Source organism: Macaca thibetana, chromosome 3 (genome assembly GCF_024542745.1).
Source record: "Macaca thibetana thibetana isolate TM-01 chromosome 3, ASM2454274v1, whole genome shotgun sequence".
In the NCBI taxonomy this organism is placed as follows: domain Eukaryota; kingdom Metazoa; phylum Chordata; class Mammalia; order Primates; family Cercopithecidae; genus Macaca; species Macaca thibetana.
Window position 1 is genome coordinate 121,372,727 of NC_065580.1, and position 23,034 is coordinate 121,395,760.

Below are 23,034 nucleotides of genomic sequence, written 5' to 3' on the forward strand. Positions count from 1 at the left end.
GAATGAGCAAATTAGATGTGCTTATGAAAAAAGACAACAGCAGCTCATTAATTCCTTCTGCATGGTTGTAGAGCAATATGTTAACATTTTCAGCACTAACAAATAACACTACTGAAAGAGAAAAATCATAATTAATAGCTTGGAAAATCGTTGTATTTTTAGTTAAATCCAAGGGTATGTTGAGTTGAATCACCTAAGGTCTGTTAGCACAAATATTTTTCATGCATACAAGAAACTAAATTTTCAGTTATTCATAAATATAATGTATCTTTTTGATTTAACTTTTAAGTTCAGGAGTATATGTGCAGGTTTGTTACATAGCTAAACTTGGGTTTGTTGTATAGATTATTTTATCACCCAGGTATTAATCCTAGTACCCATTAGTTATTTTTTCTGATCCTTTCCCTCCTCCCACCCACCATCCTCTGAGAGACCCCAGTGTTTGTTGTTGTTGTTCCCCTCTATGTGTCCATGTGTTCTCATCATTTAGCTTCCACCTATAAGTGAGAACATGCAATATTTGGTTCTCTGTTGCTGCATTAGTTTGCTAAGGATAATGACCTCTAGCTCCATCCATGTTTCTACAAAGGACATGATCCTGTTCTTTTTTTTAATGGATGCATAGTAGTCCATGGTGTATCTGTACTACATTTTCTTTATCCAACATACTATTGATGGGCCTCTACGTTGATTCCATGTCTTTGCTATTGTAAATAGTGCTGCAATGAACGTACATGTGCATATGACAGAATGATTTATATTCCTTTGGGTATATACTCAGTAATGGGATTGCTGGGTTGAATGGTAGTTCTGTTTTTAGGTCTTGGAGGAATTGCCACCCTGTCTTCCACAATGGTTGAACTAATTTACAATTCTACCTTATACACCAACAGTGTATAAGTATTCCTTTTTCTCTGCAACCTTACCAGCATCTGTTGTTTTTTGACTTTTTCATAGTAGCCCTTCTGACTGGTGTGAGATGGTATTTCATTGTGGTTTTGATTTGCATTTCTCTAATCATCAGTGACGTTGAGCTTTTTTTCATGTTTGTTGGCCTCATGTATGTCTTCTTTTGAAAAGTGGCTGTTCATGTCCTTTGCCCACTTCTTAATGGGGTTTGTTTTTTTTCTTGTAAATTTGTTTAAGTTCCTTTTAGATGTTGGATATTAGACCTTTGTCAGATGCATAGTTGGAAAATATTTTCACCTATTTTGTAGGTTATCTGTTTACTCTGTTATAGTTTCTTTCGCTGTGCAGAAGCTCTGTAGTTTAATTAGATTAACTATTAACCATTTGTCAAGTTTTGCTTTTGTTGCAATTGGTTTTGGAGTCTTCGTCATAAAATCTTTGACTGTTCTATGTCCAGAATGGTATTGCCTTGGTTGTCTTCCAAGGTTTTTATTTATTTTTTTTTATTTTTTTATTTTTTTAAATTTATTTATTATTATTATACTTTAAGTTGTAGTGTACATGTGCATAACGTGCAGGTTTGTTACATATGTATACTTGTGCCATGTTGGTGTGCTGCACCCATCAACTCATCATTTACATCAGGTATAACTCCCAATGCAATCCCTCCCCCCTCCCCCCTCCCCATGATAGGCCCCTGTGTGTGATGTTCCCCTTCCTGAGTCCAAGTGATCTCATTGTTCAGTTCCCACCTATGAGTGAGAACATGCGGTGTTTGGTTTTCTGTTCTTGTGATAGTTTGCTAAGAATGATGGTTTCCAGCTGCATCCATGTCCCTACAAAGGACGCAAACTCATCCTTTTTGATGGCTGCATAGTATTCCATGGTGTATATGTGCCACATTTTCTTAATCCAATCTGTCACTGATGGACATCTGGGTTGATTCCAAGTCTTTGCTATTGTGAATAGTGCTGCAATAAACATACGTGTGCATGTGTCTTTATAGCAGCATAATTTATAATCCTTTGGGTATATACCCAGTAATGGGATGGCTGGGTCATATGGTACATCTAGTTCTAGATCCTTGAGGAATCGCCATACTGTTTTCCATAATGGTTGAACTAGTTTACAATCCCACCAACAGTGTAAAAGTGTTCCTATTTCTCCACATCCTCTCCAGCACCTGTTGTTTCCTGACTTTTTAATGATCGCCATTCTAACTGGTGTGAGATGGTATCTCATTGTGGTTTTGATTTGCATTTCTCTGATGGCCAGTGATGATGAGCATTTTTTCATGTGTCTGTTGGCTGTATGAATGTCTTCTTTTGAGAAATGTCTGTTCATATCCTTTGCCCACTTTTTGATGGGGTTGTTTGTTTTTTTCTTGTAAATTTGTTTGAGTTCTTTGTAGGTTCTGGATATTAGCCCTTTGTCAGATGAGTAGATTGCAAAAATTTTCTCCCATTCTGTAGGTTGCCTGTTCACTCTGATGGTAGTTTCTTTTGCTGTGCAGAAGCTCTTTAATTTAATGAGATCCCATTTGTCAATTTTGGCTTTTGCTGCCGTTGCTTTTGGTGTTTTAGACATGAAGTCTTTTCCCATGCCTATGTCCTGAATGGTGCTACCTAGGTTTTCCTCTAGGATTTTTATGGTATTAGGTCTAACATTTAAGTCTCTAATCCATCTTGAATTAATTTTCGTATAAGGAGTAAGGAAAGGATCCAGTTTCAGCTTTCTACTTATGGCTAGCCAATTTTCCCAGCACCATTTATTAAATAGGGAATCCTTTCCCCATTTCTTGTTTCTCTCAGGTTTGTCAAAGATCAGATGGCTGTAGATGTGTGGTATTATTTCTGAGGACTCTGTTCTGTTCCATTGGTCTATATCTCTGTTTTGGTACCAGTACCATGCTGTTTTGGTTACTGTAGCCTTGTAGTATAGTTTGAAGTCAGGTAGTGTGATGCCTCCAGCTTTGTTCTTTTGACTTAGGATTGTCTTGGAGATGCGGGCTCTTTTTTGGTTCCATATGAACTTTAAAGCAGTTTTTTCCAGTTCTATGAAGAAACTCATTGGTAGCTTGATGGGGATGGCATTGAATCTATAAATTACCTTGGGCAGTATGGCCATTTTCACGATATTGATTCTTCCTATCCATGAGCATGGTATGTTCTTCCATTTGTTTGTGTCCTCTTTGATTTCACTGAGCAGTGGTTTGTAGTTCTCCTTGAAGAGGTCCTTTACATCCCTTGTAAGTTGGATTCCTAGGTATTTTATTCTCTTTGAAGCAATTGTGAATGGAAGTTCATTCCTGATTTGGCTCTCTGTTTGTCTGTTACTGGTGTATAAGAATGCTTGTGATTTTTGCACATTAATTTTGTATCCTGAGACTTTGCTGAAGTTGCTTATCAGCTTAAGGAGATTTTGGGCTGAGACAATGGGGTTTTCTAAATATACAATCATGTCATCTGCAAACAGGGACAGTTTGACTTCTTCTTTTCCTAACTGAATACCCTTGATTTCTTTCTCTTGCCTAATTGCCCTAGCCAGAACTTCCAACACTATGTTGAATAGGAGTGGTGAGAGAGGGCATCCCTGTCTTGTGCCAGTTTTCAAAGGGAATTTTTCCAGTTTTTGCCCATTCAGTATGATATTGGCTGTCGGTTTGTCATAAATAGCTGTTATTATTTTGACGGACGTTCCATCAATACCGAATTTATTGAGCGTTTTTAGCATGAAGGGCTGTTGAATTTTGTCAAAAGCCTTTTCTGCATCTATTGAGATAATCATGTGGTTCTTGTCTTTGGTTCTGTTTATATGCTGGATTATGTTTATTGATTTGCGAATGTTGAACCAGCCTTGCATCCCAGGGATGAAGCCCACTTGATCATGGTGGATAAGCTTTTTGATGTGTTGCTGAATCCGGTTTGCCAGTATTTTATTGAGGATTTTTGCATCGATGTTCATCAGGGATATTGGTCTAAAATTCTCTTTTTTTGTTGTGTCTCTGCCAGGCTTTGGTATCAGGATGATGTTGGCCTCATCAAATGAGTTAGGGAGGATTCCCTCTTTTTCTATTGATTGGAATAGTTTCAGAAGGAATGGTACCAACTCCTCCTTGTACCTCTGGTAGAATTCAGCTGTGAATCCATCTGGTCCTGGACTTTTTTTGGTTGGTAGGCTATTAATTATTGCCTCAATTTCAGAGCCTGCTATTGGTCTATTCAGGGATTCAACTTCTTCCTGGTTTAGTCTTGGAAGAGTGTAAGTGTCCAGGAAATTATCCATTTCTTCTAGATTTTCCAGTTTATTTGCATAGAGGTGTTTATAGTATTCTCTGATGGTAGTTTTTATTTCTGTGGGGTCGGTGGTGATATCCCCTTTATCATTTTTAATTGTGTCAATTTGATTCTTCTCTCTTTTCTTCTTTATTAGTCTTGCTAGTGGTCTGTCAATTTTGTTGATCTTTTCAAAAAACCAACTCCTGGATTCATTGATTTTTTGGAGAGTTTTTTGTGTCTCTATCTCCTTCAGTTCTGCTCTGATCTTAGTTATTTCTAGCCTTCTGCTAGCTTTCGAATGTGTTTGCTCTTGCTTCTCTAGTTCTTTTAATTGTGATGTTAGAGTGTCAGTTTTAGATCTTTCCTGCTTTCTCTTGTGGGCATTTAGTGCTATAAATTTCCCTCTACACACTGCTTTAAATGTGTCCCAGAGATTCTGGTATGTTGTATCTTTGTTCTCATTGGTTTCAAAGAACATCTTTATTTCTGCCTTCATTTCGTTATGTACCCAGTAGTCATTCAGGAGCAGGTTGTTCAGTTTCCATGTAGTTGAGCGGTTTTGATTGAGTTTCTTAGTCCTGAGTTCTAGTTTGATTGCACTGTGGTCTGAGAGACAGTTTGTTATAATTTCTGTTCTTGTACATTTGCTGAGGAGTGCTTTACTTCCAATTATGTGGTCGATTTTGGAGTAAGTACGATGTGGTGCTGAGAAGAATGTATATTCTGTTGATTTGGGGTGGAGACTTCTATAGAAGTCTATTAGGTCTTCTTGCTGCAGAGATGAGTTCAATTCCTGGATATCCTTGTTAACTTTCTGTCTCGTTGATCTGTCTAATGTTGACGGTGGAGTGTTGAAGTCTCCCATTATTATTGTATGGGAGTCTAAGTCTCTTTGTAAGTCTTTAAGGACTTGCTTTATGAATCTGGGTGCTCCTGTATTGGGTGCATATATATTTAGGATAGTTAGCTCTTCCTGTTGAATTGATCCCTTTACCATTATGTAATGGCCTTCTTTGTCTCTTTTGATCTTTGATGGTTTAAAGTCTGTTTTATCAGAGACTAGTATTGCAACCCCCGCTTTTTTTTGTTCTCCATTTGCTTGGTAAATCTTCCTCCATCCCTTTATTTTGAGCCTAGGTATGTCTCTGCGTGTGAGATGGGTCTCCTGAATACAGCAGAGTGATGGGTCTTGACTCTTTATCCAGTTTGCCAGTCTGTGTCTTTTAATTGGAGCATTTAGTCCATTTACATTTAAGGTTAAGATTGTTATGTGTGAACTTGATCCTGCCATTATGATATTAGCTGGTTATTTTGCTCGTTAGTTGATGGTTTCTTCCTAGCCTCGATGGTCTTTACATTTTGGCATGTTTTTGCAATGGCTGGTACCGGTTGTTCCTTTCCATGTTTAGTGCTTCCTTCAGGGTCTCTTGTAAGGCAGGCCTAGTGGTGACAAAATCTCTAAGCATTTGCTTATCTGTAAAGGATTTTATTTCTCCTTCACTTATGAAACTTAGTTTGGCTGGATATGAAATTCTGGGTTGAAAATTCTTTTCTTTAAGAATGTTGAATATTGGCCCCCACTCTCTTCTGGCTTGGAGAGTTTCTGCCGAGAGATCTGCTGTTAGTCTGATGGGCTTCCCTTTGTGGGTAACCCAACCTTTCTCTCTGGTTGCCCTTAAGATTTTTTCCTTCATTTCAACTTTGGTGAATCTGGCAATTATGTGTCTTGGAGTTGCTCTTCTCGAGGAGGATCTTTGTGGCGTTCTCTGTATTTCCTGAATTTGGTGTTGGCCTGCCCTACTAGGTTGGGGAAGTTCTCCTGGATGATATCCTGAAGAGTGTTTTCCAACTTGGTTCCATTTTCCCCCTCACTTTCAGGCACCCCATTCAGACGTAGATTTGGTCTTTTTACATAATCCCATACTTCTTGCAGGCTTTGTTCATTTCTTTTTCTTCTTTTTTCTTTTGGTTTCTCTTCTCGCTTCATTTCATTCATTTGATCCTCAATCGCTGATACTCTTTCTTCCAGTTGATCGAGTCGGTTACTGAAGCTTGTGCATTTGTCACGTATTTCCGTGTCATGGTTTTCATCTCTTTCATTTTGTTTATGACCTTCTCTGCATTAATTACTCTAGCCATCAATTCTTCCACTTTTTTTTCAAGATTTTTAGTTTCTTTACGCTGGGTACGTAATTCCTCCTTTAGCTCTGAGAAATTTGATGGACTGAAGCCTTCTTCTCTCATCTCATCAAAGTCATTCTCCATCCAGCTTTGATCCGTTGCTGGCGATGAGCTGCGCTCCTTTGCCGGGGGAGATGCACTCTTATTTTTGGAATTTCCAGCTTTTCTGCCCTGCTTTTTCCCCATCTTTGTGGTTTTATCTGCCTCTGGTCTTTGATGATGGTGATGTACTGATGGGGTTTTGGTGTAGGTGTCCTTCCTGTTTGATAGTTTTCCTTCTAACAGTCAGGACCCTCAGCTGTAGGTCTGTTGGAGATTGCTTGAGGTCCACTCCAGACCCTGTTTGCCTGGGTATCAGCAGTAGAGGCTGCAGAAGATAGAATATTTCTGAACAGCGAGTGTACCTGTCTGATTCTTGCTTTGGAAGCTTCCTCTCAGGGGTGTACTCCACCCTGTGAGGTGTGGGGTGTCAGACTGCCCCTAGTGGGGGATGTCTCCCAGTTAGGCTACTCAGGGGTCAGGGACCCACTTGAGCAGGGAGTCTGTCCCTTCTCAGATCTCAACCTCCGTGTTGGGAGATCCACTGCTCTCTTCAAAGCTGTCAGACAGAGTCGTTTGCGTCTGCAGAGGTTTCGGCTGTGTTTGTTATTGCCCTGTCCCCAGAGGTGGAGTCTACAGAGACAGGCAGGTTTCCTTGAGCTGCTATGAGCTCCACCCAGTTCGAGCTTCCCAGCAGCTTTGTTTACCTACTTAAGCCTCAGCAATGGCGGGCGCCCCTCCCCCAGCCTCGCTGCTGCCTTGCCGGTAGATCACAGACTGCTGTGCTAGCAATGAGGGAGGCTCCGTGGGTGTGGGACCCTCCCGGCCAGGTGTGGGATATGATCTCCTGGTGTGCCTGTTTGCTTAAAGCGCAGTATTGGGGTGGGAGTTACCCGATTTTCCAGGTGTTGTGTGTCTCAGTTCCCCTGGCTAGGAAAAGGGATTCCCTTCCCCCTTGCGCTTCCCAGGTGAGGCAATGCCTCGCCCTGCTTCAGCTCTTGCTGGTCGGGCTGCAGCAGCTGACCAGCACTGATCGTCCGGTACTCCCCAGTGAGATGAACCCAGTACCTCAGTTGAAAATGCAGAAATCACCGGTCTTCTGTGTCGCTCGTGCTGGCAGTTGGAGACTGGAGCTGTTCCTATTCGGCCATCTTGCTCCGCCCTCGTCTTCCAAGGTTTTTATAGTTTAGGTTTTAAATTTAAGTCTTTAATCCATCTTGAGTTATCTTTTGTACATGGTGTATGGAAGGGGTCTAGTTTCAATCTTCTGCACATGGCTAGTCAGTTTTCCCATCACCATTTACTGAATAGGGAATTCTTTCCCCATTGCTTGTTTTTGTCAGCTTCATCAAAGATCGGATAGTTTCAGGTGTGTGATCTTATTTTTGGGTTCTCCATTCTGTTCCATTGCCCTATGTGTCTGTTTTTATACCAGTAGCATGCTGTTTTGGTTACTGTAGCCCTATAGTATAGTTTTAAGTCAAGTAGCATGATGCCTCCAGCTTTGTTCTTTTGCTTAGGATTGCCTTGGCTATTTGGGTTTATTTTTTGGTTCTTTGTGAATTTTAAAATAGTTTTTTCTAGTTCTGTGAAGAATGTCATTGCTAGTTTAATTGGCACAGCATATATATTGATCCTTCCTTTCCATCTGTTTGTATCATCTCTGATTTCTTTGAGCAGTGTTTTGTAGTTCTCCTTGTAGAGATCTTTCATCTTGCTGGTTACCTTCATTCCTAGGTATTTTATAATTTTTTTCTGGCAATTGCGAATGAGACTGCATTCCTGATTTGGCTCTCAGCTTAACTGTGTTGGTGTATAGGAATGCTAGGGATTTTTGTACATCAATTTTGTATCCTGAGACTTTGCTGAAATTGTTTATCAGCTTAAGAAGATTTAGGGCCAAGACTATGGGGTGTTCTATATACAGGATCATGTCGTCTGCAAATGGAGATAGTTTGGACTTCCTCTCTTCCGGTCTGGATGCCCTTTATTTCTTTCTTTTGCCTGATTGTCCTGGCCAGAATTTCCAGTACTATGTTGAATAGGAGTGGTGAGAGGGGGCATCCTTGTCTTATGCTGGTTTTCAAGGGAAATGCTTCCAGCTTTTGCCCATTCAATATGATCTTGGCTGTGGGTTTGTCATATATGGCTCTTATTATTATTTTGAGGTATATTCCTTCAACACCTAGTTTATTCAGAGGTTTTAACATGAAAGGATGCTGAATTTTTATCAAAAGCCTCTTCTGCATCTTTTGAAATAATCGTGTGGTTTCTGTCTTTTGTTCTGTTTACGTGATGAAATACATTTATTGATATGAATATGTTGAACCAACCTTGCATCCCAGGGATAAAGCCTACTTGATTGTGGTGGATAAGATTTCTGATGTGCTGCTGGATTCAGTTTGCCAGTATTTTGTTGAGGATTTCTCCGCTGATGTTTATCAAGGATAGTGGCCTGAAGTTTTCTTTTTTGGTGTGGTGTCCCTGTCAGTTTTTGGTATCAGGATGATGTGGGCCTCATAGAATGAGTTAGAGAGGAGTCCTTCATCCTTACTTACTTATTTAGTTATTTATGGGAACAGTTTCAGCAGTAATAGTACCAGTTCTTCTTTGTATATCTGATAGAATTCAGCTGTGAATCCGTTTGCTCTTGGGCTTTTTCTTTTCTTTTTGGTTGGTAGAATATTTATTACTGATTCTATTTCAGAGTTGGTTACTGGTCTGTTCAGAGATTCAACTTCTTCCTGTTTCAGTCTTGGGAGAGTGTGTGTGTATCCAGGAATTTATCCATTTCTTCTAGATTTTCTAGTTTATGTGCACAGAAGTGTTCATAATATTCTGATGATTATTTGTATTTCTATGGGGTCAGTGGTGACACCCCACTTGCCGTTTCTGATTGTGTTCATGTACATCTTCTCTCTTTTCTTCTTTATTAGCCTAGCTAGCAGTCTATTTTATTAATTAAAAAAAAAAAAAAAAAACAGCTCCAGGATTCATTGATCTTTTGAATAGATTTTCGTGTCTCAATCTCCTTCAGTTCAGCTCTGATTTTGGTTATTTCTTGTCTTCTGTTAGCTTTAGTGTTGGTTTTCTCTTGGTTCTCTACCTCTTTTAATTGTAGTGTTAGGTTGTTAAATTGAGATCTAACTTTTTGATGTAGGCATTTGCTGCTATAAATTTCTCTCTTAAAACTGCCTTAGCTGTGTCTCCGAGATTCTGGTATGTTGTATCTTTGCTCTCAATAGTTTAAAAGAACTTCTTGATTTCCCCCTTCATTTCATTATTTACCCAAAATTAATTCAGGAGCAGATTATTCCATTTCCATGTAATTGTATGGTTTTGAGTGAATTTATTAGTCTTGATTTCTAATTTGATTGCTCTCTGGTCTGAGAGATTGGTTGTTACTATTTAATTTCTTCTGCATTTGCTGAGGAGTCTTTTATTTCTGATTATGTGATCGATTTTGGAGTACACGACACATGGCAATGAAAAAATGTATATTCTGTTGTTTTAGGGTGAAAAGTTCTGTAGATGTCTATCAGGTCCATTTGATCCAGTGCTGAGTTCAGGTCCTGAATATCTTTGTTAATTTTTTATCTTTATGGTCTAATGTTGTCAGTGGGATGTTAAAGTCTCCCACTATTAATGTGTGGGAGTCTAAGTTTCTTTGAAGGTCATTAAGAAACTGCTTGATGAGTCTGAGTGCTCCTGTGTTACATGCATATATATTTAAAACAGTTATGTCTTCTTGTTGAACTTAACCCTTTACCATTATGTAATGCCCTTGTCTTTTTTGATCTTTGTTGAATTAAAATCTGTTTTGTCTGAAATTAGTATTATAATTCCTGCTTTCTTCTATTATCCATTTGATTGGTAGATTTTTCTCAGTCCCTTTTGTTTTGAGCTTATGTGTGTCACTGCAGGTAAGACAGGTTTCTTGAAGATAGCCTACCAATGCTTTCTTGTGTTTTCCATGTGTTTGGTAGAATTTTCTCAGTCCCTTTTGTTTTGAGCTTATGTGTGTCACTGCATGCAAGATATGTTTCTTGAAGATAGCATACCAATGGGTCTTGGTTCTTCATCCAGCTTGCCACTCTGTGCCTTTTAATTGGGGCATTTAGTTCATTTACATTCAAGGTTAGTATTGATATATGAAGATTTGATCCTTTTATCATGATGTTAGCTGGTTATTTTGCAGACTTATTTAGTGGTTGCTTTACAGTGTCAGTAATCTCTGTACTTTAGTGTTAGTAGCTGGTAATGGTGTTTCCTTTCCATATTTAGTGCTTCCTTCAGGAGCTCTTGTAAGGCAGGTCTGGAGGTAAGGAATTCCTTCAGCATTTGTTTATTTGAAAAGGATCTTATTTCTCCTTTGCTTATGAAGCTTAGTCTGTGCAGATATGAAATTCTGGGTTGGAATTTCTTTTAAGGATGTTGAATATTGGCCCCCCAAGCTCTTTTGGCTTGTAGGGTTTCTGCTAAGAGGTCCAGTTTTTAGTCTGATGGGCTTCCCTTTACAGATGACCTGACTTTTCTCTCTAGCTGCCTTTAACATTTTTTCTTTCATTTTGACTTTGGAGAATCTGATGATTATGTGTCTTAGGAGGGATCTTCTAGTGAAGTGTCTTGTTGGGATTCTCTGCATTTATATCTTTTACATTTTTCTAGCAGAATATTTTTATTTATTTAAAGCTAAACTCTCTTTTCCTATGAATTTCCCAAGAAGTTGGCCACAGGTTTTTTCCCTCTGATCTATTCCTTAGTAAGTAACTTGCATAATTCTTGCAGGACATAATTATGGTTTCCAGATGTTACCAAATAAATTGAAGACTGGGAACTCACAGGGCACTGGTAAACACACAGGTGCGAGTGACATCAGTAAGACAGTAGAACAGGAGGTCTCTGGCTCATGTACCCCAACAGAAAAAATGATTTGGCAGCCTGCCATGCACAGAAGTTCCTTTGTAAGAGCTTTGGGATCCAGAAAGAAGATTGTGAAACCCTGGTAGAGCCGCAGACTGAGGAGGGATACACTGAGAAATGAGGCCCACAGCCTGCTGGCAGGCTCATAGGCTTTGGTACCAGCTGTGGACTGAAAGCATCCCTGTCCTCCTATGAACTCAGCTCCAACCACAAAGAGCTGTGGTGCTTCCAAAAGTCCCATCTTCCATTTCCTGAGAGGGGCCATATCCAACCTATCCCCCTAGTAACATGCTTGCTGACCTCAGACCCAACTGCAGATACTGAAGTAGTCATGTGCCCTGGCTCCCGCCCCTCTCGACTGTGGCCTGCTGGTAGACATGTCTATTCATACCCTTGGTGACAGGTTTCCCAAGCTCAGTCCCAACTGCACTCCCTGAAACAGCCATTTTACCTGGCTTCAAACTCAGCTTGACTGAGATACCAGAGGCAAAAATATCAGTCTGGTGAGCTAGGAGTGGATCCTTACCTGCCAAAACCAGTCTGTAAAGACTAAAGGTGTCTGCTCCTTCAAATGCACAGACACACACAAGTTTACATGGATCACAAAGCATAAGGTAAACACAACACCACCAAAGTTAACTAACAAAACCCCAGTAACCAACCCCAGAAAAGTGGAGATCCATAAATTACCTGAAAAGGAATCCAAAATAGCCATCTTAAAGAAGCTCAATGAGCTTCAGGAGAATACAGATTTTAAAACTAAATGAAATTAGGAAATCAATACATGAACAAAATGAGAAATTTAATAATGAAACAGAAGTATTAAGAAGAAACCAAACAGAAATCTTGGAGCTGAAGAATACAATGATTGAACTGAAAAACCCAATAGACAGAGCTTCAACAGAAAACTTGATCATGCAGGAAAAAGAATCAGTAAATTTGAAGCCCGGCCATTTGAAATTAACCAGTTAGAAGGAAAAAAAAAATGAAAAAGTGAAGAAAGCCTATGAAACTTACAGATCACCATCAAAGTGGTGGAAAGCCTATTTAAAGAAATAATGGCAAAAATCTTCCCAACTCTGCAGAGGAAAGTTGACATAAAGTCCTAAGATCTTCAAATATATTAAACAAAAAGAGCATTACTCTGAAGCACATTATAGTTTGTCTCAAATATTAGAGGTTTTCAGAAGTAAAAGACAAAGAGACAATTTTGAAAGCAGCAAGAGAAAGGTACCTTGTCACACACAAGGGAAACATCATAAGATTTATCAGCGGAAATCTTGCAGACCAGGAGACAATGGGATGATATAGCAAAGTACTGGAAGAAAAAAATGTCAACCAAGAATACTTTATCCAGAAAAACTGTAGTTTAAGGATGAAGGGGAGATAAGTCTTTCCCTGTCAAAACTAGGCACCACTAGACCTGCTAAAGTCAGTTTTTCCAGCTGAAATGAAAAGATGATAAACAGCATCATTAAAGCATATGAAAATATAAATCTCATTGCTAAAGGTAAACACAGAATATTATAATACTGAAATGGTACACACAAATCACTTTAAACACTAATATATAAATTAGAAGGCAAGTTGTCAGAATAAATATAGCCACATAAATTTACTAATGGAAATACAATACAGAAAAATAAAATCTGACATCAGTTACATAAAGTGTGGGGGGGAGGGGGAAGTAAAGTGTAGAGTGCCTGTATAAGATTGAAGTGAAGTGGATATCAGCTTCAAACAGACTGCTGTAACTATAAATTATTCAGTGTAAACTCCATGGTAACCACACACAAATACACACACACGATGTACAGTAGATGCAAAAAAGATTAAGAGAGAAGAATCAAAGTACACTGCTACAATAGTCAAACCACAAAGGAAGACACCAAGACATGTAAGAGAACTATAATAAAAGTAGAAAACAAATGACAAAATGGCAAGAGTAAGTCCTTACCTATTAATAATTATTTGAAATTCAAATGTACTAAACTCTCCAATCAAAAGAAATACTGTAGATGAACAAATAAATAATCATCATCAACTATATGCTGTCTACAAGAGATTCATTTTAGATTTAAGGACATAGAGGTTGAAAATAAAGAATGAACACTGATATTTCATGAGAAAGGTTAAAGAAAGGAGCCGGGCGTGGTGGCCCACACCTGTAATCGCAGCACTTTGGGAGGCCGAGGCGGGTGGATCATGAGGTCAGGAGTTTGAGACCAGCCTGGCCAACATGGTGAAACCCCATCTCTACTAAAAATACCAAAAATTAGCTGGGCACGGTGGTGGGTGCCTTTAATCCCTGCTACTCAGGAGGCTGAGGCAGGAGAATTGCTTGAACCCAGGAGACAGAGATTGCAGTGAGCCGAGATGGTGCCACTGTACTCTAGCCTGGGCGATAGAGTGAGACTCCATTTCAAAAAAAAAAGAAAGAAAGAAAGAAAGAAAGAAAGGAGAGCAGGGGTAGCTATACTGTCATTAAATAAAATAGGGTTTAAGTTCAAACTGTCATGTGACAAATGTCATTATATAATGATATAAGGGACAATTCAACAGACAGACCCAATAGTTATAAATATTAATACTTATATCACCAACATGAAAGCACCTAAATATGTAAAGTATTACACTGATAAATACGAAGGGAGAAAGAGATAGCAATATAGTAATAAAACAATAATAGGAAGATACTTCAAAACTTTACTCTCTAAAATGGATAGATCATTATGGTAGAAAATCAGTCAATAAGAAAATAGAATAACTGAACAACACTATAGACCAAATTGACCTAAGACACATAATTGCCATCTAATATCAGAAAAATACAGATTCTTCTCAAGAGCATATGGAACATTCTTCAGGGTATATAACAAGTTAGGTGTCAAAAGAGGTCTGAAAATTTTAGTACGACAAAAATCTTCCAAGTGCCTTTTCCAGCCATAATGGAATGACATTAGCAATCAATAACAGTATTTTTAGGAATGAAAAAAAATACAAACATGGCATTCACCTTCTGTAATATCATTTTACCCATAGTCTGAAGATATTAAATGGAAAATTTCATAAATAAACAACTCACAAATTTAATCAGTGTGATGAAATCTTGCACCATCCTGCCTCATCCAGCCTGGGACATCAACCATCCCTTTGTCCAATATATTCACACTGTATATTCTACCCGACTACTAGTCACTTCATAGCCATCTCCGTTATCAGATCATTTGTCATGGTATTGCAGTGCTTGTGTTTCAGTCACCCTTACTTTACTCAATAACGGCCTCAAACCTCAAGAGTAGTGATGCTGGCTATTTAGATGCCAAAGAAAAGCCATAAAGTGCATCCATTAAGTGAAAAGGTAAAACTTCTTGACTTAATAAGGAAAGAAGAAAAAAGTAGGCTGAGGTTGCTAAGATCTATGGTAAAAATGAATCTTCTATCCCTAAAATTGTGAAGAAGAAAAAAGAAATTCATGCTAGTTTTGCTGTTGTGCCTCAATCTGCAAAAGTTATAGCCACAGTGTATGATAACTATTATAACTATATGGTTACAATTGTCATATTTTATTTTTAAATTGATTCATTGTCAATCTCTTACTATATCCAATTTATAATTAAATTTTATTATAGATGTGTATGTATAGGAAAAAACACAGTATATATAAACTTTAGTACTATCTGTGATTTCAAGCATTCACCAGAGGTTTAAGAACAAATCTCCCACAGATAGGGAGAACTACAGTACATGGAAACTACACAATACCATCTTGAGCAGCCACTGAGTCACAGGAGAAATCAAAAGGGAATTTAGGAAATATCTTGAGACAAATGAACATGAAAACAAAAGTTATCAAAACTTATGGGATGGAACAAAACTAACACTAATAGGGAAGTTTATAGCAGTAAGATCCTACATTTAAAAAGAAGGAAGGGCCGGGCGCAGTGGCCCACATCTGTAATCACAGCACTTTGGGAGGCCGAGGCAGGTGGATCACTTGAGGTCAGGAGTTCGAGACCAGCCTGGCCAATGCAGTAAAACCCCGTCTCTACTAAAAATATAAAAATTAGCCAGGCGTGGTGGCACAGGCTTGTAATCCCAGCTACTTGGGAGGCTGAGTCAGGAGAATTGCTTGAACCTAGAGGGCAGAGCTTGCAGTAATCTGAGATCACACCACTGCACTCCAGCCTGGGTGACAGAGCGAGACTCCATCTGGAAAAATAAAAATAATAATAATAATAATAATAATAGTAGTAGTGAAGAAGAGGAGGAAGAGGAGGAGAAGGAAGATCTCAAATAAACAACCTAACTTTACACTTCAGGGAACAAAAATAAAAACAAACTGAGCCCAAAGTTAGCATAAGGAAGTTAATAATAAAGATTACAGCAAAGATAATTGAAATAGAGAACAGAAAAATAAAAAAAAAAAACTCTTGGCTGTATTAAAAGGAGAAGACTTAAAAACTGAAAGAGGAGATATTATAATACATATCTTAGAAATATGAATAAAAAAGATTACTAGGCAGTATTACAAGAATACACGAACAAATCACATAATCCCTAAAAAAACAAAAATGGATAAATTTCTCGACATGTATAACCTACCAAAATTGAATCAAGGAGAAACAGAAATCCTGAAGAGACCAATAACAAATAAAGAGATTAAATTAGCAATTAAATCTCATCACACACAGAAAAGTCCAGGACCAAATCGATTCAATGAAGAACACTATCAAATAGTCAAGGAATAATTGATACTACTGCTTTTTAAACTCTTCCAAAAAAAATAGAAAAAGAGGACATATTTCCAAACAAATTTTATGAGGCTAGAATCATGCTGACACCCAAGTCAGACAAAGACTCCAAAATAAAAGAATACTATAGGCTAATATCCTTGATGAACATGGATGCAGAAATCCTAAATAAAATACTAGCGTACAAAATTCAACACCACATTTAATGGATTATACTCCAAAACTAAGTAGGATTTCTCCCTGAGATGCAAGGATGGTTCAACATTTGCAAATTAATCAATGTGATACAACACATCAACAGAGGGAAACATAGGAACTACATAATAGTCTCAATGGATACAGAAAAAGCATCTGACAAAACTCAATATCCATGCATGCTAAAACTCTCACCAAAAAAAGGCAGAGAAGGAATTTACTTCAACATCATAAAAACCATTACAAAAAGCTCACAGCTAACATTATAATCAAGAAAAACTGAAAGCTTTTAAGGCCCATACAAAGCAAGGATGTCCACTTTCACAACTTCTATTCACTACAGTACTGGCAGTCCTAGCCAGAGGCATTGGACAAGAAAAATAAATAAAAGGCACATACATCAAAAAATAACTGAAATTATCCCTGTTTACAAGTGGTATGATCATATACATAGAAAGCTCTGAAAACTCAACAACAAGAAAAAACTGTTAAAAGTAATAAACAATTTTACTAAAGTTGCTTAATATAAAATCAATACAAAAAAATCAGTGGCTTTTTTTTTTTTTTTTTTAAGACAGAGTCTCACTCTGTCACCAGGCCAGAGTGCAGTGGCACTATCTCAGCTCACTGCAATCTCCACCTCTTGGGTTCAAGTGATTCTCCTGCCTCAGCCTCCCGAGCTGCTGGGACTACAGGTGTGTACCACCACACTCAGCTAATTTTTGTATTTTTAGTAGAGACAGGGATTCACCATGTTGGCCAGGATGGTCCCGATCTCTTGACCTCATGATCTACCCACCTTGGCCTCCCAAAGTGCTGGGATTACAGGCCTGAGCCACCACACCTGATAAAAAAAAAATCAGTGGCATTTCTATACATAAACAATGATCTATTTAAAAAGGAAATTAAGCAAGTAGGAAAATAGCAACAATAAATAATACAATACTTAGGAATAAACTTAACCAAACAGATGAAAGATTGGTACACTGAATATTATAATACATTGATGAAAGAAATCAAAGGAGACACAGATAAATGTAAAGATGTTCTGTGTTCATGGATTGGAATAATTAATATTGTTAAAATTTCCATACCTCACAAAAAGATCTACAGGTTCAATGCAATCCCTATCAAAATCCTATTGGCATTCTTTACAGAAATAGAAAAGAAACAATCCAAAAATTCATATGGAACAACAAAAGATTTTGAATACTCAAAGATATCTTAAGAAAGAAGAACAAACCTGGAGGTATCAAACATCCTGATTTCAAAATATGTGATATAGCTATAGTACACAAAACAGTATGGTACTTGCAGAAAATCAAACATGTAGTCTAATGGAATAAAATAGAGAGCCCAAAAATAAATCCATCCATTAAGAGCCAGCAGATCTTTGCCAAGGATGCCAAGAAGACACAATGGGGGAAGGACCATCTCTTCAATAAACAGCGCCAGGAAAACTGAATATCCACATGCAGAAAATGAAATCTGACCCTTATCTCACTCTGTATACAAAAAAAAAAAAAAAACTCAAAATAGATTATGAACACTTAAATATAAGATTTGAAGCCATAAAACTATGAGAAGAAAACACAGGAAAAAGCTTCATGACATTGGTCTGGGCAGTTTTTTGTTTGTTTTTGTTTTTTTTTTTTTTTTTTTTGGTAGATAAGACACTAAAAGCATAGAAAGCAAAAGCGAAAATAGGCAAATGGGACTGCATCAAGCTAAAAGGCTTCTGTCCAGCAAAGGAACAGTCAACAGAGAGAAGGGCAATCTATGGAATGGGAGAAAATACTTGACAGCCACATATTGAATTAAGGGGTTAATATCCAAAATAGATAAAGAACTCAAACAACTCAATAGCAAATAACTCCCTTAAAATGGGCCAAGGACCTGAATAGATATTTCTCAAAATAAGACATACAAATTGTCAACAGGTATATTGAACACCATCAGGAAAATGCAATTCAAAACCACAATATCACCTCACACCTATTAGAATGGCAATTTTACCAAAAAGACAAAAAATAACAATTGTTGATGACAACGCAGAGAAAAGGAAAACCTTGAACATTGCTGGCAGGAATGTAAATTGGTACAGCCATTATGGAAAACTGTCTGATGGTTCTTCAAAAAATTAAAAATACAATTACCATATAATCCACCAATCCCAGTTCTGGGTATATATTTCTAAAGAAAATGGGCCAGGCACAGTGGTTCACGCCTGTAATCCTAGAGCTTTGGGAGGCTGAGGCGGGCGGATCACCTGAGGTCAAGAGTTCAAGACCAGCCTGGGCAACATGGCGAAACCCTGTCTCTACTACAAATACAAAAATTAGCCAGGCATGGCAGCTCCTTCCTGTAATCCCAGTTACTCGGAAGGCTGAGGCAGGAGAACTGCTTGAACCCAGGAGGCAGAGATTGCATTGAGCTGAGATTGTGCCACTGTATTCCAGCCTGGTTGACAGAGTGAGGCTCTGTCTCAAAAAAAAAAAAAAAAAAAAAAAAAAGAAGAAGAAGAAAATGATATCAGAATTTTTAAGAGATATCTGCACTCCCATATCTATTGCAGCACTATTCACAATATCTATTGCAGCAGTATTCACAATAGCCAAGAAGTGGAAGTAATCTAAATGACTGTCAATGGATGAATGGATAAAGAAAATGTGGCATGTATATACAATGAAGTATTATACAGCCTTAAAATTTAGAGAAGGAAATCCTGCCACATGTGACAACATGGATGAAGCTGGAGGACACCACACTAAGTAAAAGCCAGAGAGAAAGACAAACACTACCTGATTCACTTATATGTGGAATCTAAAACAGTTGAACTCCTAGAAGCAGAGAGTAGAATGGTGGTTACAGGGGCTGGGCAATAAGGAGGTGGTCAAAGACACACAGTTTCTGTTACAAAGGACAAGTAAGCTCTGGAGATCTGGTGTCTAATGTCCACTATGAGGACTGCAGCTGACAATACTGCACTGTATACTTGAAATGTGCTACAAGAGTTGACCTTCAGTGTTCTCACTACACACACACACACACACACACACACACACACACACACACACCTGTAAGGTGATGGATGTGTTAACCACTTTGTGGCGATTTCACAAATATACATGTAAATCAACATCAAGTTGTACATCTTTAATATATACCATTTCTATTTGTCAATTATGCTCCCAATAAAGCTGAAAATAAAACATAAGAAGAAAAATTACTTTTCCCAATAGATACTTGGGACAGTGGACATTTATTTTTTGGTTAAGGAAATGGAAGGCATAAAAGTACATACTTAATTTAACAAGTGATTACAGATCACCTAGTGGGTGCAGTGTGTTACTAGGCCAACTGGAAAACTCTAAAATAAATAAAATTTTGTCTCTGAACTCAAAATACTTGCAAAACCCTAGGTGCCTGACCAGCCAGAGATTCTCATTCATTCCTCCGTGACCCTGAGCATGAGCTGCGGGGCCCTAACACTGAGCCATAAACCCACAGGCAAACCCAATCCTGCAAGAATCCCTAAAGTGCCTTCTTTCTCATCCCACTGCTACAAGAAAAGAGCATCGATAATGTTCTCATTGACACACGCAATGCTCAAAGCTATCTCCATGACAATATCTACCCTCACCCACTCTCCAGGAAGTGATTAAGGAACAGCAGGTGCCAATGAGGAAGACACTAGACACCCCTGGGAAATGGGTGCTGGTGGTGGCGGGAGAACCTGGTGGGGCCCAGGCAGCCCCAATCCTCCAGAACCTCACAGCGGGGCTTGCAGGCTAATAACTACCATGAGTTCTGATTCTTTCAGATCCTGGGTAAAAACTTTCATCTCAATGAAGAGCTCCAGGAAACAAAACAGGGAGAACATCACTATGCACCTGCAGACACGACAGTCCACAGAGAACCCTCAGCATAGGGAATAGACTTCTTAAATATGCGAACACCACAGGCTCCTGACCACATCCTGTGTATCTGTGATGAGCCTGTGGCCACACCGTGCACCGCCCATGGTGTCCTCCAGTCCTCTTGCGGTCTGAGGATGGGGAGCTGGTCCCTGGGTTTCCATGAGGCAGGGGAGCTGGGGTCCACTCTCACTCCATCTGACCTGACTCGCTTTCCCTCTAATTCCCACCAAGAGGCTGTTTCTACCCAGTAAACCGATACAAATCAGTTGTCAAAGAACACAAAAAATTGTACAAATGCTACTACTGTGATCCTCTGTTCTTTTAGTCCAATAACTGGAGACAGGTTTGGAGCATCTAGAGAGGTGAAAGGGAATAGACAGTCCGGGGGCTCCACAGCTTTTCCCCCGCACAGAGAATAATCCCACCTGGCCACAACAGAAGCCAGTATGCGGTGTGCTCACAGAGGAGTATATTAATTCCAGCCAAATAAATAGTTGAGTGCCCAAATCTCCACCTTGTGCGCTAAATGGATCTCCACAATCTGCTGGTCAGTCCTCCACAATGTGGGCCTTTGCATCCACGCCCCACCCCGTGAAGGCAGCTCTGCCTGGCGAGTGCTCCTCATGTGAAAGCTGCCATGACATCTTCAGCAGTTGAGGGTGGGAGTAGATCATCAACAACCCACCTGCCCAAATTTAAATTGCAGGGTGGCAAAACTCTGCCCCCAAACACTGTAAGAACATGATAATAAAACCCAGTCTCCACAGACATGGGTTATCAGATGTGCTTAAGTTACTTGCAGTGCACAGTTACCCTCTCAACCTGGAGGAGACCTCAGACACCATCCCTTCCCAGGGCTGGAACCTGCACCCAGGACAGTGGGTCTTCCACATGAAAGTGGGAAGTTTGGGGGCTGCCAGGAGCTCCAGCTTTGGCTGCTACTTTGCTCTCTCTGGGGCTGCCTCTATTTGTGCCAGGTAAACACAGTTTTCTAAGGAAGACCTGACTTGGCAGCATAAAAAACCTGGACACACACAAGCTCGACCCTGTGAGGACATGGGTCCAATAGCAGGAACTTGTTTTATGATGTTTCCTGCAGGGTTTGACACTCCGTGTGACCCTTCCCAGGCTCATGTAAAATGCAGCTTGATTGACTACTTCTCCACTACACACTTTTCTGGAGCATGTCTTTGCCCAGCAAGGTGTGAGGGGATGCCGTTTCTGGTACTCTGCACCACGCCCTTTAAGTTGCTACTGGCTGACATTTGCAAATGCCAAACTCCAAACAGTCCGCCAGTTCTTTCAAGCCTGCTTTGATGCTACTGCAGAATTCACCCAGAGAGAGGCCACCCTTGGGGCAACGGCAGTGCCCAACAATGGACAGAGAAGCAGAGCTGCTGCCTACTCCCTGTGGGTTTTCCTTACGTGCTCATCAGATCCCAACCTGCCTCTCATCTCCTGAGGACAAAGGATTAATGATTCTCTAATTGGGTGTTACAAGTGCATCCCTCCACAAGACCTCAGTAGGTCACTGGGCCACTGGGCCACGGGCAGGTGGAAGAGGCTGCCTGGCCACTCACACATTCTCGCCACCTCCTGGGTCTGGTCTCCCCTCCTCACTACCTCTGATAGAGCAGCCCCACCCTGATCTGCAGCTTTGCCCATTGATTAGGGATTGGGCGTGATTTCCCATATCAGCACTGGGTACAGTGATGGCGCTTGGAGCAGCCTGCCTGGGATGGAATCCTGGTACCACTGCTCACTGCCTCTCTGACCTGGGTGGCGCTGACTGCATCCTCTGTGCCTCAGTTTTATTACTGGTGAGAGCAGAATGACAGTGCCCACCTCACAGGGTGGATAGAGTTTTACGTGAAGTAACATTTTTAAGGCACCAAGTACAGTGCTAGGCACAAGGTCAGTGCTTGCTAAACAAATGAGTTAATTTGTTCCTACCTTTTCTATTTTTGATTCTACATAGTAAGGCATTCGCCTAGCGCAGGGCAAAGGATCACCTGTCCGTATGTTGCCAAATGCCATCCTGCTCTCAGCAAATACCAAGATATTAGACCCTTTCAAAGCAGCATCTTTGAAGCAATGCAAAATAGTTTCTCGGATTGTACAAAGAATAAAACTAAGACAGTTAGACCCTCTCAGAATGTCAAACAAAGAGTCAGGTATGTTAGGAAAGCGACTAGGGCTAGGGCTCTCCCTGAACTCAGGGATGATCCCATAGGATCGCCATTTTCATTGACTACACAGACATCAAGAAAATCTCCATCTCTTTCCTTCTCTCTCTGCCTCTCCTTCTCTTTCTCTTATCTATCTATATTCAGGTTAAATCCCAGGTTCAACGGAAAGATAAAAGACAGTAAAAAAATGGAATGATTACCATAAAATTAAGATAGCAGGGGTAGTGGGAGTTATAAGAACAGGCCTTTCAGGTTTCTCTCCCCTTCCTCCTCAACATCGTTTTTACCTCTAACTTCTTTACCTCTGTTCCCCCAAATGCCTTTTAAGTGCTCATAAGGTAGAGGTAAATGTTACTTTGTTGTTGTTGTTGTTGTTGTTGTTATGGTCTCTGATTTTAAACTTAACAAGTGACTATAATTATTATACTTCTTTAAAAATAATATTTTCCAAATGTGTACAGATGTCAAAAATTTTTTTTGTTTGAGTCAGTGACTTCAATTAGGAAAAAAAAAAAAAAAACAAACTGGTTTCCTTTCATAGGTGGTTCTTTTTGAAATCTTAGCAGAGCCCTAGATGAGAAACGGACAGCCTGTCCCAATACCCGTCCTAGTGCAGAGGGGCCACTGTCCCTCAGAAAGCAGGCAA

At 39.5% G+C, this 23,034-nt stretch overlaps 1 protein-coding gene across 6 annotated transcripts in view; it reads right to left on the bottom strand.

Moving 5' to 3' along the window:
* The window catches only part of COBL (cordon-bleu WH2 repeat protein), a 306,183-nt gene that overhangs the window by 179,988 nt on the left and 103,161 nt on the right, over positions 1 to 23,034 (bottom strand). The window lies entirely within an intron of this gene.